This window comes from Sinocyclocheilus grahami, unplaced genomic scaffold, assembly GCF_001515645.1.
Source record: "Sinocyclocheilus grahami isolate Dianchi unplaced genomic scaffold, SAMN03320097.WGS_v1.1 scaffold62.1, whole genome shotgun sequence".
NCBI lineage: Eukaryota > Metazoa > Chordata > Actinopteri > Cypriniformes > Cyprinidae > Sinocyclocheilus > Sinocyclocheilus grahami.
Window position 1 is genome coordinate 765211 of NW_015505241.1, and position 19764 is coordinate 784974.

At 35.4% G+C, this 19764-nt stretch overlaps 1 protein-coding gene across 5 annotated transcripts in view; it reads right to left on the bottom strand.

Annotated features, from left to right (window-relative positions):
* The window catches only part of LOC107584701 (aryl hydrocarbon receptor nuclear translocator-like protein 1), a 24248-nt gene extending 17415 nt beyond the window's left edge, over positions 1-6833 (bottom strand). For 4 of the 5 annotated variants that reach the window (XM_016271407.1, XM_016271405.1, XM_016271404.1 and 1 more), the window contains exon 1: positions 3266-3344. The gene's annotated coding sequence lies outside the window, so the exon portion shown is untranslated. Of the gene's footprint in view, positions 1-3265; positions 3345-6828 lie in introns of those variants that run through there. The other variant, XM_016271406.1, reaches the window with a different exon arrangement.
* Between the last annotated feature and the right edge of the window lie 12931 nt (positions 6834-19764).

Below are 19764 nucleotides of genomic sequence, written 5' to 3' on the forward strand. Positions count from 1 at the left end.
TTAAAGGGGTCATATGATGCTGCTAAAAATAACATTATTTTGTGACGTGACATGTGGCCAAGTATGGTGACCCACACTCGGAATTAGTGCTCTGCATTTATCCCATCCAAAGTGCACACACACACAGCAGTGAACACACACACACGGAGGAGTTACGAGTCCGACTCTCTAACCATTAGGCCACGACTTCCGTAGTTGTGTATTTGGTGTAACCAAATGTGTTTATGCAGTTTAAAGTAAAAAAAACACATTATTTTCCACATACTGTACATTATTGTTTCTCCTCTATGCCCCGCCTTTCTGAAACGTGTCGATTTTTACAAAGCTCATCGGTCTGAAAAAGCGAGGTGTGCTGTGATTGGCCAGCTATCCAATGCGTTGTGATTGGCCGAATTCCTCAAGCGTGAGATGGAAATGTTACGCCCCTCACATACTGTTGATGCTGTGTCCCGGCCGGAGCGACGAGACATAAACATTAAAACCCATTACAAACGAGGCATTTGTTGTATCCAGTGGGGACATAATTACAGATTATAATGATTTATACTGTCTTTTTACGCGTTGCGTTGCATTGCATTGCATCGTGCCACGTAAACATAAAACTCTGTCTGCATTTGTGATCGGAGAAATGACAAACAACAAATGCTACTCTATACTGCCCAAAACTTGCTTTTGAATCATCAGTGGCAACGAAAAACACAGGGGCCTAGCGTGAGGGGAAACCCCGGCTTAGCGTGTGCTGAGGCTGGGATAGAGTGAGCTGAGGCGGCAGGGGTGAAAGTTGATGTATTTCCTCAGCGACCAGCACAGATCAGTTCTAGGCATGACGAAGCGGATATCGTCCTCTTTTGGAAGACCAAACAAAGTAGTTTCACTTTCACAACGAAGCACACAGCTTCTTCAGGACATGGCTGCAGCGTCAACAATACTACAGCGAGAATAAAAGTCACGCCTTCTTTCTTAGCGTGAACATTTGGGCGGCATTATGCAAATCTTCCCACATAGTGAGGTAGATATGTGGGGGCGTGTTAGAACGAGCCGTTTTAGGTAGGCGTGGTTAACTCTTAACTTTAATAAAGAATATCTCTTTGGTTTTGAGACTTTAGTCTTTGCAACTTTACAGATCTTCTTTATGCACCAAGAGCTTGCAACACTCCAAAGAGAAAGGAAAAATTGAAATCGCATCCTATGACCCCTTTAAAATATCTGTGAGTACCATGTAAAAACCATAAAGCAGCTTTGTTTTAAACTTCTTCATGTCTCCCTGAACTTGATTACCAACAAAAATATCATGTCCTTTCTGGAAAACACGTTTCTTATGTTTTTGTTTTTGTTTTCCCCCCAGTTAGTTCCTTGTTACACAATAGCATACAGTAATAAAAGCATAATAAAATAGGCATACACAATACAAACACACCCAGGTGTAAAAGTAAACACCTTTAGTGCACACAAAATCACACTCTCAATGTAAGTTTTGTTGACACCGGTGAATGAGAGGATCGTGTACTAAATATAGTGTACAGAAATAAACAAAAAGTCCTTAAAATCAAACAAATGTTAAGGCCTAAAACTGTGTGGTTACTAAAACACTGTAGAGCTTGGCCAAAACGCATCATGATTGTCTTAAAAATAATCCCAGTGCCCATGATGTCCAAAAATTGCTCCACAATGCTGTGCACACCTATAATGTCCACACAGTCTGATGCCTCACAATCATAGCCAATTTTTCCACGTGCCAATGATGTACAAAAATACTGCATGCTTTTATTAAACCCTCAACAATGCTGAACGCACCTGTGGTGCTTAAAATCTTGAAATCACATGACTCGCTGCCCAAGCTCAAATATACAGAATACACCTACAGTACGATGCCTAAAGATGCTGGATGCGCATATGACCCCAAAAACAACTGCCTAACATCTCGACTGTGCTGCCCAGTGATCCCCAAATATACTACACACACAAGTGAGGCTCTATGAATGGTGTTGGGATTCATCTTTCACATGCAAAGTGATTCTCAACTAGTTTTGCTTTAATATTTTACATTGGATATTAAGAGGCATGACAATACATTTTTTACATTTTAATGTGTTTAAATAAATACACTATTTCCATACACATATTGTCATTGAAAAGTTTTGGGTCAGTAAGATCAAAAAAAAAGAAAAAGAAAAGAAATACTTAATATTAATTTTACTCAGAAAGAATGCAAAAGTGACAAGAATTCTGTTGAAAAAAAGATCACGATTTTCACGATTTCCAAAAAAAAAAAAAAAAGCAAGAAACATTGCAGCACAACTGCATTCAACACAAGAAATTAATTATTTGTATTATTATATTATAACAAGAAATTGCAATGTTTCATGCGCCAATGATGTGCAAAAATACTGCATGTGTTTATGATTCACTAAAAAATTGCACATGCCTCATTGCAAGCTCAAAAATGTTAAACGCACCTGAGAATTCAATGATTCTCTATTGATTTTGCTTTATATATTTTACACCGGACATTAAGAAGCGACCTAACTTAGTTCCAAAATCCCCAAAACTGCACATGGCTATGAAGCTAAAAAATGCTGAGTCTAATACCTAAAAATGCTACTTACCTGATAGAAACTACCTGAAAATCATTGTTCCTGTCTGTGACGCCCAGGTTAAAAAATGCTACTATGATGCCCAAAACAGTACTTGATGCGTAACGATGAAAAATGATGCTGAAAGCGCGAATAATGCTATAAAACGTCCCCTAGGTAGCCACATCATTGTTGTATTCGAGATACAGCTTCGGTGTTTACTTTAGGAAAATGTCACGAGAGCTTAGTGTCCTGCCACACCGCTTCACGCAGCACAACAGAAGCACGCGCATCGTTATGTGTTTACTTGTAAATATGCGCTAACGTTTTTATGTAAACCATTATATTTTCATCAGAAATATAACACAGCCACTGCAAGCAGCGTTATGATTCAGATTCAGAGCAAACACATTAACCTCTCCGAGACATTTGACCTCATATAACCAAACATGGATTTAAAAGTGCGATTGTCAAGCAAATTTGATGGGGTTTTTTGTAGTGCTAATATTGTAAGCACTGTGACAGAAATGTTGTATTTTAAAAATGTGGAAAATTATATCATAAATTCTATAAAATTATATTAGATCTTTAAAAACTTAAATGTATCTCGCGTAAGACGTAAAGCCGTATTTACATATAAACAACAGACGGCACAGTTCAGCGTGTTTATAAATCAAACATGTCTTACTTACATGAAGAAGGCAGAAAAGCGCATGTATGCTCAGGCGAATATGAACGGCGCTAGGCAGTATCAGTATACATTCTCTATGACCTACTTTACTCTCGCTCTAATAAGTAGAGGGCCACTTATATACTTATTGAGCCAATGGTATTGAAGTGTAGACTAAGCGATGACTCCTTTGTCCAATCAGAAAGCGCTTGATGTATCTAAGAGCCAATAGGAAAACACGGGGAATAAGCGTAGCCAATAGAAATCGCCAAAATATTGCAGCTTTATAACAACAGTAAACAAAGGGCTAGTGATGGATTCCGAAACAACGCTACGTCGTTTGTTTAAGTGTTTGTGTGTCAGGCTAATTATTAGTAATGTTAAACAAACTCTAAGGGCACGTGCAATTTAGATTTAGGAGATTATGTGGGTATACTACTGCCTACTGCCCCTCATTTAATACATGTGAACATTGACTTGAATAATGAAACTCTGGAACTAACTTTTTATATCTAATATTATGTAGGCATTTTTTTTCTTCATATTATATATAATCAAAAACCTTTTTTTTGTTGTTGTTGAAAAAACGTTCTGATGAAATGTGCATATTTAGGCTAGAAATAAATGAATAATATTTGTAAATAAATAACATAATAGCTATATTAAATAAAAAGAAATAAAAGCATATTTTGTATTAATTCCATATATTAGATTTGTGTGCACGTCATATACGTATTATTAAAAAGACGTTTGTGCTCTTCTGCGGCATCATAATTCATATTATTAAAATAATGCTCAACTACTACTACTACTAATAATAATAATAAATCTATAATTCTACAATAATCTAAACAGTTCAAGTACAAGTAAATGCCACTGAAAAATATACAATTTACTAACTTATTATTGGCAGGTGAGAAGTAATGGTTATTATGTCTAATGACTTTTTTATGTTGGATAGGCTATATGAGTAATTATCTTTTTATTATCATTTGATATTGTTGCACATAACCCTCGTTTTACAGCAGCACAAACAATCACATAATAATATAATAGCTATATTAAATCAAAAGAAATAAAAGCATATTTTGTATTAATTCCATATATTAGATTTGTGTGCACGTCATATACGTATTATTAAAAAGACGTTTGTGCTCTTCTGCGGCATCATAATTCATATTATTAAAATAATGCTCAACTACTACTACTACTAATAATAATAATAAATCTATAATTCTACAATAATCTAAACAGTTCAAGTACAAGTAAATGCCACTGAAAAATATACAATTTACTAACTTATTATTGGCAGGTGAGAAGTAATGGTTATTATGTCTAATGACTTTTTTATGTTGGATAGGCTATATGAGTAATTATCTTTTTATTATCATTTGATATTGTTGCACATAACCCTCGTTTTACAGCAGCACAAACAATCACATAATAATATAATAGCTATATTAAATCAAAAGAAATAAAAGCATATTTTGTATTAATTCCATATATTAGATTTGTGTGCACGTAATATACGTATTATTAAAAAGACGTTTGTGCTCTTCTGCGGCATCATAATTCATATTATTAAAATAATGCTCAATTACTACTACTACTACTACTACTACTACTACTAATAATAATAATAAATCTATAATTCTACAATAATCTAAACAGTTCAAGTACAAGTAAATGCCACTGAAAAATATACAATTTACTAACTTATTACTGGCAGGTGAGAAGTAATGGTTACTATGTCTAATGACTTTTTTATGTTGGATAGGCTATATGAGTAGTTATCTTTTTATTATCATTTTATATTGTTGCACATAAGCCTCGTTTTACAGCAGCACAAACAATCACATAATAATATAATAGCTATATTAAATCAAAAGAAATAAAAGCATATTTTGTATTAATTCCATATATTAGATTTGTGTGCACGTAATATACGTATTATTAAAAAGACGTTTGTGCTCTTCTGCGGCATCATAATTCATATTATTAAAATAATGCTCAATTACTACTACTACTACTACTACTACTAATAATAATAATAATAATAAATCTATAATTCTACAATAATCTAAACAGTTCAAGTACAAGTAAATGTCACTGAAAAATATACAATTTACTAACTTATTACTGGCAGGTGAGAAGTAATGGTTACTATGTCTAATGACTTTTTTTATGTTGGATAGGCTATATGAGTAGTTATCTTTTTATTATCATTTGATATTGTTGCACATAAGCCTCGTTTTACAGCAGCACAAACAATCACTTACACGTGTTAACCACTGGAGGATGTTAAAACCTAACATTGGCATTTTGGTGCCACTATGGAGCCACCGTAAAGGCCACCACCACTGTGAGGACACTGAGGATTCAGTTTGTAGTAATTCGGTGGGGAAAGGCAAAGAAAACTATCTTTAAGTAAGTCATTATTGGTTTTGATTTTGTCCTGGTAGGGCTGAGATGGTGGCTGTTATACAAGCTATGACTGTTAGCAGGAACAAAGCTTCTCAACAAGCGTTCATTAAATTGACTTTCAGTCGGATTAGTGTCATCTTATTTACACAGTGTTACTGTACAGTATGTCAGACACTGTGACACATTCAAACATGTGTTCATGGTTAGCTACTGAGGAAACTCAGGGTTGGCAGCAAAGACAGTGTAAACGCATCTAATTAATTAAAGCATAAGAAAATGACCTGATTCCTCCATTCTATAGGCTACTTTAGGCTATAAATCTTATAGTAGGATAAATGCCAAGATGCTTAATTGCAGATGGGCTTTGTTCACCTTCATGACCCTAAAGGATGGAAAAAGCTCGTGGGACATTTCAAATGTGTTTAGGGGGCAGACTGAGCCATTAGGATGGCTGACTCCTCTTGGGATTTCTGTATTTCCAGTGGACATTCAGTAGGCTCTTGCCCACAGGGGTCAGTTGCATAAAATGCTTAAACTAGTCTTACAAGTCGCAGCTACATTTTTAAGTCAGTTACAAAAAAATGTAAATTGGTATATTATTTCGAGTGCTTAAAAACGTATTAATCCTTGGCTAGCTTGTCAGAGTTTTTAAGACATAGGCCTAGTCTTAATTGTAAAGCCTGACATGAAATAGTTTCTTTCTTTCTTTTAATGGAACAGCAAAATATGCAGTTGCTGTCGCTGGTATTTTGTAAGGTGAATCAATGAGAACAGTATAATAGACGATACGTAAAATGCATATAGGCTACTTTAGTTCTCACACTTTAGTTTGGGGACAATTTCTCACTATTAACCAACTAGTAACTACTGATTTTGCCTCAGTGAACTCCTAATCAGTATTGGGGGTAACGCATTACAAGTAACGTGAGTTACGTAATCAGATTACTTTTGTCAAGTAACCAGTAAAGTAACGCATTACTTTTTAATTTACAAGAGAATATATGAGTTACTTTTTCAAATAAGTAACGCAAGTTTTTTTTTTTTTCTAATTTATTGATTGACAGCTCTCCTGTCCCCATGATGAGAGAAATCAGAAGATGTTACTGTAGTTCTAAAACAAATATGAATATGCATTAATTCATCTCACTCACAAAAAACAACAACACAGATTCCGTATTCCTCAAAATGAATAAAAATAATGCAACTCAGAATATGACGCAAACCTGCAATAATTAAATGTTAAACAACACAAATATCCTTTATGTATTTAATCCCATTCTGTTAACCAATGTCTTTACTTCTGACCTTCGATGATCCAGTTCAACCGTACTAATAAGCACAAATTACTCTAGACAAACATCTGTGTGTTTTTTTTATTGCTGAAGTGTGTTAAAATGTCTTCTTCTGCATTCTACTGTACGGACGTAAATGTACTTTCCCTTCAGCCTGAGGCTTATTCATTTCACTTTTGGTGTGAAAGGCTTTTATATTTGCCAAAAATAGAACTTTTTTATTTTAAAAACAAACAAGCATGCCCTGTCCAGATTTAAAAAGTAACGAAAAAGTAACGTAACGCATTACTTTCCATAAAAAGTAACTAAGTAACATAATTAGTTACTTTTTTATGGAGTAACACAATATTGTAATGCATTACTTTTAAAAGTAACTTTCCCCAACACTGCTCCTAATTACTGCTTATTAATAGTTAGCAAGGTAGTTGTTAGGTTTAGGTGTGGGGTGGAATTAAAATAGGGTCATGCAGAATACGGCATTAATATACTACAAACAGCCAATATGATAGTAATACGCAAGCTAATATAAGCAAATAGTTAATAGTGAGAATTGGTCCCCAAACTAAAGTGTTTCAATGCATGTAAATATCAGATATCATCTCCCCATTATATGTCTCAGAAAGATGGTATTTCAATGCTTAGTTTTATGATCAAGCTCTTTTGAAATATTACTAACAATATAAGAGGTATGCTTACATTAATAAAAAATCGTTAACGACGTTACACATGCAAGACACACACAACCTAGAATGACACTAAAAGGCATTTTACTTGCTACAAAAGCTATCAGTCTGGAGGTTGCGAACAACAGCTTTTCAGAATTGTTCATAATTCAGAGTCCTTACAAATGTGTGCATCAAATATGATACAGTAGGCTTTGTAGGGTTAATATGGTGTGTTGCAACTGGCCCCTGGCATGAGAGATTCACATAATGAGTTACAAGACTCTGGGCATCACATTCTGGTGCTTTGAGATCATTCATCTGCTTTAAATAAAGAAGCATCTATGCACACTGCTATGCTGACTTCAAATAAATGTTTGAATAAAGTGTTACAGACATGTTTTAGGTCATTTGCACAAAGCAAACAGATTACTTACAGTTTAAGTTTAGGTTCAGAACAGAGAAAAACAAAACTGACATATTGTCTCAGCTGCAACCTGTACAAAGCATTTCGCAAAACCCGTCAAGATTACACAAACGAAAATGCTGCACTGCTTTAATTGACAAAGTCCCGGCTGAAGGAAAACGATTGAAATGGCTCTCTTGTTTCAGTCACTTTCTGGCCGTTCTGTGTGGTTTTGTTTGCTTGGCACGGCGTGTGATGGGTTGGTGACAGCTCCTTTTCAAGAGACAGAAAAGAAAAGTGATTGGTGAGCAAACATGGCCTTTTTTGCCAGGCATGAAGTCGGTATAAACAGAGGGAGGAAATCCACTCACATAGCTGTGTCTGAATGAACACTTTTCCCTGTGTGACATGACAAACACGTGAAGTTCAAATGGTTCACACATCCCATGTGAACAGTGAAATGCAGAGAGTTACTAAACTGCAGTAAAACAAAGCAATTGTTGGCTAATAAGTCAAGGTTTCTTATGTAAATGCTTCTCTTGTATGTTCTTCAGTATAAAGTCAAAGGCCACTGCTGACAGTACTTTCATGCAGACAAACAAACATGCAGGCAAGTATATGAGGAATGAGCCAGAGGTATGTACTCTGGATGGCAAACATCCCAGCCTTGTTGAGTTTAAGCTTTTCTCCGAGAAAACCCTCCTGATATGACTCATTCTGTGAGTGAGACTGTATGGCTGAGCAAATAAGTCCAAAAAGCTATAAATGTCAGAATCCAGCATGAACATTTCCAAACAATTTAAATGATACAGTTTGATTGAGATTTTTCATCAAGCTTAATATAGCTATATGTGGTCACACTTTATTTTAACAAACCATTAACTACGACTTTTGCCTCAATAAACTCCTAATTTGCTGCTTATTAATAGTTAGATAGTTGTTAAGTTTAGGTGTTGGGTAGGATTAGGGATGTACAATATGGTCTACAGAATATGTGCTTTATAATAAACAGCCAATATGTTAATAATAGGCATGCTAATAAGCAACTAGTTAATAGTGAGAATTAGTCCCTATACTAAAATGTTACCCTATATGTTAAATACAGAAGGTTTGCATTAATTGAATATTTTTTATTTTATTGTATTTTATTCTGCTAGGACATCTGTGTAATATAGTATATGCACTATAAACAACTGACACCAGAAGTTTAATTTTTATTGCAAAAATGACTGAAAAAGTGACAACAGTTTTATGTATGTATATATTTATTTATTTAATACAATTATGTTCAGGCAATTTAAATGTGAGATGTATAAACATCTATTTGTTTGTTTATCCCTGCCAAAGCATATAAATCATTTTTAATAAAACTTAAATAAATGCCATTGAAATAAAAAAGAAAGAAAAGAAACATTCGTATGTTATCAACAAGGCTCAATAAAGCTTTAAAATGAAGACATTTTAATACTGTGGTACTTTCCGGTAAACATATTCTGTGAGATCTGACATCAATTCCTGACTAAATTCCTGAAGATACACCGCATTTATGTTCTATTTAAAAAAAAAAAAATCTGTATTATAATATTTTCCTTGGAGGTAATATTTCCCTGGTTTTTGACTACTTTGTCATCTCCCCACAGGCATTTGTTTAACAAAAGTAAGTTGCACATCCTGAATTGCAAAAGTATGTAAAGATGAAAGTTTGTTGCTGCCGTAACTGACATATAATAGATATAGAGCTCATGACATCTTATTTTCAAACACACTTCAGAAGAAACATAATCCTTACAAATTGAGATATAATAGGAATTACTGAGACCAATATCATTTCTGCTGAGGAGGAAGAAGAGTATCACATTTTGTGACCTTGTTAGGAGATACATGCATAAAGTGTTTCTACCGGCGCATTTTAAACAAAGCAGATAGAATAAAGAAACTAGCTGAGAACTAGCTTTGAGAAACCAGCTCTGAGAAGACGAAACAATAAAGCAAAACTGGGTGTAACACACACACACACACACACACACTTTTGGTGCTGTGGTTTGTCCTTAAGCTATTTTATGCCTCTTCTATACCAGATTTCCCATGCACATAAGGCAATTTGTACTCCAGATGAAGCTGTTGTGTTCTCCATGCGATTTCTTTAGCCGTTCTCGTCTGTGAATCAGTGAGATCAGCTGGAATCTCGAGGGCCCTCTCTGAGAAATTCCCCATTGGTTTCTTTAATGAGTGCGTCTCTAGGCAGTAATGAGAGAGGCACATACGTACCATCTGAGAAGGTTACCAAGTAATTATTTCCCTACCACCAACCCTGTGGAAAAAAAATAAAACCTTATATGTAATCTGAGTTCAGTGCTGTACGTTTAATTGAGTGGCTGTGTTAAGTTAACTCTGATACGACATGTCTATTACAGCTGAATTAACACTGCCAAGCCTGCTGAGTACTACAGTGGGTTTTTGGTATTGCACTGTTTAAAAAAAATGACAATAAAAAATCAAAGTTAATAAAACAAAGATTACTGGAGTATGTTTTACAAGAAAATACAAACAAAAAAAGTAATCACATTTAATTCAGTGTGTTACTTGCCATTTCTTTGTAATCATTTTTTAAATGTATACTAGAAATTTCTGAGTGAAAATTGTTTTAAAGTAAATCCTACACCATTTTTTTTATGTGCAATGCAGTGCCATCAGTATTACCCTTTAATACCAGCATAGTAATGTCCCATTGTGCTCAATCAGCTCATAAGATGATATATGAGTTTGAGTGTGTCACGAGTCTGCTCTATGAACTTCCGTTCACTCACCACCAGAGGTCACATGCTCATTACATGGACTCTCACACTACACAGACTGTTACACTATATCCTGGACTACAGTTCCCATCATCCATTGCACTGATTGCACACAGCTGTAACCAATCACACGCTCACCTGAAAGGTACTAATAACACACACTATATAAATCAGTCTCACACCACCATTCAAGGCCGAGTATTGTTTAGCATTTATCACTCTTCTAGCGGTAGCTACCTTACGGAGCCAGTTCCAGGTCTAGTTCATAGTTCTTAGTCTAGTCTTGCCTTGCCTGTTTTCCTGTGTATTACGGATTACCCCTTTTGTCAAGCCCTCTGGATTCTGTTCGCCTATCGAAGACCCATGCTGGTCCTAGGATTACTCTTTGTCTTGCCTGTGTTGTACCTGTTTGTCATTGTTTGACCCATGCCTGTTATATAACCACGTCTTGGAAATAAAGCCTTGCATATGGATCCGCACGTCTCACGTCTCGTTCGCCCCGTTACAGAGTGTCTATGAGTTTAAAACTGAAATATTATAGAGATTGCTTAGATGTAAAGTGTAAATGGAAAATTCATACACACACACAATAATAATAATAATAATAATAATAATCAACACACTGTAACTACAAGCAGTATAGCTTTACAAATGCAATTCACTGGCACAGTTAGGTGCCATTCACATAGCGCACAGTTTTGCATTTAAAAACATCTAGAAGTGAATGGAATATCCAAGTCTTGAGACACATTGGTCCTGGAGGGCCAACATCCTGCAGAGTTTAGCTCCATCTTGTCCTAATATACCTGTCTGAAAGATTCTAGTAATCCTGAAGACCTTGATTACCTTAGTTCATAATTGTTTATTTGGGATTGGAGCTAAACTCTGCGGGACAGTGGCCTTCCAGGATCAGAATTGGACACCCCTGCCCTAAAGGGGCCATGGTAATGGTAAAATAAATAAATAAATGAATGAATATAGATAGATAGATAGATAGATAGATAGATAGATAGATAGATAGATAGATAGATAGATAGATAGATAGATAGATAGATAGATAGATAGATATTCATTTCAATACAGTGTTCTGGCATAAAACTCTAGATGGCGCAGTCCAATAGGTCTAACTCAATCTGACCTAATGACATCATTATCACATGGCTCAGCTGACTGGTTCTCTCCTGTATCGGTAGCCAATGAGCTCGCTGCACAACATTCAAATATATGACTAGTGCTTGCCATAGCAGTGCAGCTTGCTTCAGAAACCCTCCACCTTCCCCAGCTCCACCTGTATAGATCTGCTACGAGGTGGGTGATTCATGTACGCTATATGGGGGTTATTTCATGTATGTTATATTTGCAGCAGCAATATTTCTTACATGCTCACAGTAGCATGATGTGGATGTATTGGCAGTAGCAAGTCTCTGTACTTGCTCTGCCATAGCAGCAGCGTAGCAGATCTATTCCGCCAAGACCAAATACATTAACATTGTCATGTACTTTACCATGTCAATCCCTCCGAGAGTTGTCATGACAGAAATTTAATTTTTCTTTCCATCACTAAACTGCAAATGCACTGCCGTGTAACATTTAAGTATTGCATTTTGAAAGCTTTTTAACTGTACTACTGCATTTACTACATACTGCAGAACATAAAACTGCACTTTTCACTGTTGTAATACTGCAATCGCATTACAGCAGTCCCTTTTTAAAGGGTAATACAACAGTGAAGCTTGCCATAGCCTCTGTAGCATGAACAGGTCGCTGAGTATAAAAAAATGCATTTTCGCTTGTAGTTAGTCACTCTTATTTAATGCAATTTTGTTCTCCTTGCTTGTCAAGTAACATCAGTCCATTCCTGACAATATAATAGCCTTTGCTAATTTGTGGAATGTGTCACTTTTCTGTGTCGTCTTGCTAACCTGCTGCTGTGTTACTAAAACAGCCAGGCACTGAAGAGGGCTGCTTTTCATTAACACCCTACCAAACCACTAGAGTCCTACAGGGGGCCAATCAGCAATGGCAATGGGCTGACCTGCTCAAGCACACTTCACCCGAATCAGTGACTGTTACGGGGCCTTTAGAGCTGGAGGCAGGAGGCTTTCCGAAGGCTTTGTTTCTGAGAGCAGAAAGATCAGAGGCCCACTGTGGAGACACAGTAAAGTGTCCTCAGGAATTACGCTGGGCTCCACCTCATTAGACGTCGCTGTATGAGAGTAATGACAGGTGTACCGGGCCTGTGGGGCCCTGCTGTGGACTTTGACCCCCTTCACAGTGTGGGACAGCAGAGTCTCAACCATGGTAGATTTCCACCTTTGTAAAATGGCAGTTTGTTGATGGGGCAGGGCCATGGAGAGAAAAGTTACTACAAGGCACTAAAATTCAGCAGAAAAAAAAGAGCGAATTACATATTTGACATTAAACAGTTTCTATGTTAAAGGGGTCATATGATGCGATTTAAATTTTTCATTTCTCTTTGAAGTGTTGCAAGCTCTTGGTGCATAAAGAAGATCTGTAAAGTTGCAAAGACTAAAGTCTCAAATCCAAAGAGGTATTCTTTATAAAAGTTAAGAGTCAACCACGCCTACCTAAAACGGCTCGTTCTAACACGCCCCCACATGTCTACATCATGATGTGAGAAGATTTGCATAAGGCCGCCCAAATGTTTACACAAAGAAAGAAGGCGTAACTTTTATTCTCGCTGTACACTGTAAAAATTATGTAAAATTTATGGTACGTAAATAAATGAGTCGCTCCGGGACATGGCATCACAGTATGGTAAGGGACGTAGCATTTCCATCACACGCTTGAGGTATTCGGCCAATCACAACGCACTGGATAGCTGGCCAATCAGAGCAAACCTCGCTTTTCAAACCGATGAGCTTTGTAAAAATCGACGCATTTCAGAAAGGCGGGGCATAGAGGACAAACAATAATGTATAGTATGTGGAAAATAATGTTTTTTTAACCTTAAACCGTATAAACACATTTCATTACACCAAATACACAAAATAATGTTCTTTTTAGCAACATCATATGACCCCTTTAACATAGACTTTTACCGTTGATTAAAGTGCATCAAATAGAGGCTGGTGAAATTTTTACACTATAAGAAAAACACTCAAAAGTTTGGGGTCGCTTTACTTAAAGCATTTATATATATATATATATATATATATATATATATATATATATATATATAATGCATTATAAAAGTAGTTTTAATGCATTAATTATGCCTTGTAATGAATCTTATAATGCGTGCATTAATTATGCCTTGTAATGAATCTTATAATGCATTGTATGATCTCATGAATGATTGTAACCACAGTTATAATACATTATAATACTTATCTATTCATTGTTACACCTTTAGAAATGATAATGCATTAAAACACATGACAAACAAACCTTCAAATATTATAGTGCATTTTAACTTTGGTTGCAATTATTTATGAAAAGATATAATCCGTTACGATATACATTATTAATACCTTTTTAATGCAGTATGCATAAAGGCATGTTTCCGAATTGTCTTATATACTTGCCAAGGCTGCCTTTTTTTTTTAGGAATAAAAAATACAGTACAAACAGTAATATTACAAAATATTATGAAAATTCAAATGTCTGTTTTCTATTTTAATATATTTTAAAATATTTTTTTTCCTGTGATGAAAATTCAGCATCATCACTCCAGTCTTAAGTGTCACATGATCCTTAAGAAATCATTCTAATATGATGATTTGGTGCGCAAGAAACATTTTATTATTATTAGCCATGTTGAAACCGATTGTGCTGATGATATTTCATTATATTATTTTTTTGTTGTTTTGTTTTGTAAAAATATAGAAAGTTAGAAAATAAAAAGTTGAAAAGAATAACATTAATTTGAACTTGACTTTACTGTAAAATATAAGTCACTTTGGATAAAAGTGTCTGCTAAATGATTAAATGTATATGTTCATTTTAATCAGTTTAAATGGATAGTTCACCCAAAAATGAAAATGTGATGTTTATCTGCTTACCCCCAGGGCATCCAAGATATAGGTGACTTTGTTTCTTCAGTAGAACACAAACTAAGATTTTTAACACAAACCGTTGCAGTCTGTCAGTCTTATAGTGGAGGTGAATGGGAATCAATGTTTTTGTCTTTGGGAAAATAAGAAAGTATGTTTGATTATTATTTAAAAAGTTTTGTTTTGATACAGAAAGTACTCTGGTTTGATACCTAGGTAGAAAAGTAATAATCTAAAAGTAATGCTTCTCCTTACAAAGCTACAGTAGACTATTTGATAACAGAGACACAAAACGGCACAGAAAGGCAGGCGATTTTTGCTGAACAATTTTTTTTATACAACATCCTCTAGATTTCAGGCAACCTGGATTTTTTTTTAAGTAAGATGATAATATATTTAGACTTTTTTTTTTAAATGAGACTTGACAGTGCAAAGCCTATGCATATTTCTCAGCAATCTGATTCAGTTCCAATGTGTCAAATATGATGAGACTGCTTTATATAGAGCTAAACACGTGTTCTAGGTCACTGTGAACTTACTGCACTTTGTCTAGCACTTACTGATCAAATCAGGCCGATGGCAACAGGTTGATTTCCTCTGGTCTGAAAGGCAAACACGAGTTTAAACCCTGCCATTGAACAAAGAGCTCAACCTTTATTTTGCCAAACTTGTGCTGAATTGGAATAATACTCTCGATGACCCTCGGTGACCCAGTTCTCAATGTCAGCAAACCATGTGTTGACATGGGAACAGAGAGGAATGCCAGGTATGAACACGTTTCGGAAGTTGCTCGGTGTGGGTGTTTTGTCTGTGTCCACAGATGTGTGGCTGAAGGAGTGCTGAAGACGCTGACCTCAAAGGAAACAGATTAAGCCTAACCTTACTCAATAATAGCTATAAAACAAAGGAATGCATGCAGGGAGGATGTAAAAGTATGCAAAAAACATTTAGTTCATTTATCTAAAAGGATAAAAGCACATTTTCACTGCTACTTTCAGCTTTAAAAATTATTTGTCATGATTGTTTTACACAGTGGCGCCTGCAGGTGTACGGCTGTACGCACTGTGCGTACCATGAGCGCTCAGACTGACCTGAGATTTGCCCCGTAAACATTTCAGTAGTTATTGTAGGCCTGTGTGTCCCGACTGAACCAGCCATGCCATTAATTATGAATTTATCAGTCTTTTGCATGCCAAAGTCAATTTCTGCATATAAACATTGCTCCGAATAGAAGTAGAAAATCATGCTATACGCACTTCTGTCATGTGTCGTATTCCCATAGGTTGATGGGGATCAGCTGAGAGTCAGCTGATGCGAGCTTAACTAACGTGACCTGCCAGAACTAACGCTACGCTAGATTTTCATGAGATCGGGTTAGCCTACAGCAATTAATTTGTAGGCTATTCTACAAATGGGAATACAACGAATTCATGACAATGTTTTACATTCAAGCTACCCATAAAATTTATAGCGTAAAGTACTTTAAAAGCGTCTGGAATGCGATAAAGTAATTTTTTAAAGCTGTGTTTAAAGCATTTGCTGTATGGATTAAAAAAAGCTAATAAATAATTCACATATCATTGTAGCAAATCCTTTCAATTTTAAGGTATTCAAAACAGAGCAACATAAAAATCAGAAAACATAAGCAGCTATACAATTATAGGACAACATTTTACATATATGCCATTATAATTTGTGTACAGACTTATAAAATAAAATGCAAATTATAATCGGGCCTGTTTTAGGTTTTTCCTTATTTTTATATTTTAGACATCCATCAATTATGGCGATGAAAAAAATGACTCGCCATCTCCTCATTGGACGTGCCTTTAGAGAGAAATGCATCTTTACGGATTACATAATGAAAGTTTCTATTTTTGATTTGAATTATTTCGTTTTAAAGTAGTAATTTATATACTGTATATTTATCATGCCTGTGAGGCAATTCGCTGAGTTTAGGTTCATCATTGTGAAGTGCTCCTGCTCAAGACCGAGACGGCAGAAAGCTTTTGTTTTTTTTATTTTATAAAAGCACGTTTTGTTGATATTGTGAGTGCACACAAATAAAAGTAGACCCTTTACAGTTTAGAATGACGTATTACTCTTACCTTTATGAGCACAAATGACTGCATATTTTAAGTTGTTTCCACTGTTAGAAAAAAAAAGCTGGCGCCTCCATGTCCCACAAAGTGCGCTTCAGCTTCCAATCGCTGCACAAACGATTGGATATGCATCTAACAGTGCACATTTATCTAGGTTAAACATTAAAACAAACATTGTGATATGCTTGAACTGTTTTATATCTATAGATTTTATTTTAGGCAAGTCGTGATGATTTGAGATCATCTCACTGTCTGCCGCTGGCCGCTTGGTCATTACTTTATAAAACAAAAACTTACATTTAACGAACAAAGAAATGCTACAAACGTTTTTCTAAATTAACTTTATAAAAAAACAAAACTAAATATAATCACTTTTCCATTACATACAAAACTGAATTAACAGTATTATAAGCTGTTTTGGGAGAAGGGGAAAAAAGAGGGGCTTGGGCCTATATTTGAGGCTCGTGCAGGGCTCTAATCCACTTCATCCAACACTGTTTTGTTCCCTGTTGTTTTCATCTATGAACATGCTCTTGATATAGGTATTTTACCATTTTGTTAAGTTTAAAACGTGTGACACATTCGTTCTGCTCTCACAGATCATTTGGGCAGAACGGGAACGCACAGAAAAAAACTGTGCGTATCCTCGGAAAAGAAATCCTGCAGGCGCCCCTGGTTTTACATACTGTATAATATTTCCAAAACATTTAAATAAATAAATAGTACACTGAAGAACAACCTGTAAAAATGGTGCACAATGTATTGTATTAGTATGAAGCAATTATCTGTTTTTATTTTTCTCAGGTGTTTTGCCTGTATTTAGAATTTTGTACTTCATTGCAGTGTTTTTTTTGGTTAACAGAAATGTCTGTAAAATTGCTGGATAATATCCTAGCAAAAAAAATAAATATATATATATATATATATATATATATATATATTCACTGTAAAAATAATATTGTTAGACCATGCCTCCATGCCATATAATTAAGATCCAGCCACCGAATGCCAGATCCTGTCAGAAAATATCCATCTTAGTTGCGTTTGTCTGAGTGCTCAGACTTCATCTGAAGAACACAAATTCAACAAGTACTGCTATACCAAACTGCTTCAAAACAACATCCCAAAAACCTTGAGTTTCCATAAACATTCCCTCGTATCTCTTATTCATGAAGACAAACAGCCCTTGAACCACACAGTCATGAGACTAAACAACAATGGAGAAAAAAACAACAACAACAATAGAATAGAATAGATTAGATAAATTAATGCATCAATAAAATTTATATATAAATGACTATGATTATTATAAATGATTATTTGATTAAATAAAATAATAAAATGATAAAATGATTATAAATGAATAAATGAATGAAGATTAAATGAATGAATAAATGAATATTAATTGCTGTTTAACTGTTAATTGCTGCTGATGGTGGGTCCTTATCTATTCTTGTTTTGCTTGATTTGAGTTCAGCTTTTGATACCATTTCACACAATATTTTGTTAAACCGTTTATCTGCTATTGGTATCTCTGGTATTCCTCTCGCTTGGTTTACTTCATACCTTTCCAATCGTACACAGTTCGTACAATTAAAAAGTTTTCATTCCCATCCCTTTTCTGTTAGTTGTGGCGTCCCCCAAGGTTCTGTCCTAGGTCCTCTGTTGTTTCTAATCTATCTTCTCCCACTTGGTAATATCTTTTCTAAATTTGGTATTACATTTCACTGTTACGCTGATGATACACAACTTTGTGTATCTACTAAGCCTGATTCCATTCTTCCACCTATCTGCCTTATTAACTGTCTTCACAAAATAAAAACCTGGTTCTCCGCCAATTTTCTCAAACTTAATGGAAATAAGACTGAAGTACTCCTTGTAGCCACTAACTCTGTTCTCTCTAGGTCCTGTAGTTTTTCTTTATCCATTGATGGTTCCTCCGTTTCTCCTTCTCGCCAGGTTAAGAACTCGGGGGGGGGGGGTCATCTTTGACAGCACTCTTTCATTTGAAGCTCACATTAATAGTATAACCCGGTCTTGTTACTTTCATCTCCGTAATATTGCTCGCCTTCGTTCATCTCTAACTCCACACAGTACTGCCATTCTAGTTCACTCACTTGTCACGTCTCGCATCGACTACTGTAATTCTCTTTTATTTGGTTTATCACACAAGCTTCTCCATAAACTCCAGTTGATTCAGAATTCAGCTGCTCGTATCATAACCCGGACTCCATCTATACAACACATTACTCCATCTCTTAAACAGCTTCATTGGCTTCCCATCAAATTTCGCATTGAATTTAAAATTCTTCTTCTCACGTATAAAGCTCTCCATAACCTCGCTCCAACTTACCTCTCAGATCTTATTCAGCCCTACACCACTTCTCGAACCCTTCGTTCTTCCTCACTGGGTCTTCTCCATACACCCACGGCTCGTTTAACCACCATGGGTCATAGAGCCTTTAGCCGTGCTGCTCCTTGCCTTTGGAATTCTCTTCCAGCTAACATCCGCAACTTAGATTCATTATCCCAATTCAAAGCTAAACTCAAAACTCACTTATTCAGAGTAGCTTATCCTACATGATTACTGGCAACACTCTAATCTTTAATTGTTTTTTTAACTGCTCCTTTTCTATTTATGGTTCATTGATATTGCTGTTTATTGTTATTTATTGCTGTTTTATTTATTGTTCATGATGTACGGTGACCTTGAGTGATTTGAAAGGTGCCTTAAATAAAATGTATTATTATTATTATTAATATAAAACAAAGAAAGTAAAACACAACACATATGTATGATTCCTCTTTGAAGCAAAACGCACAC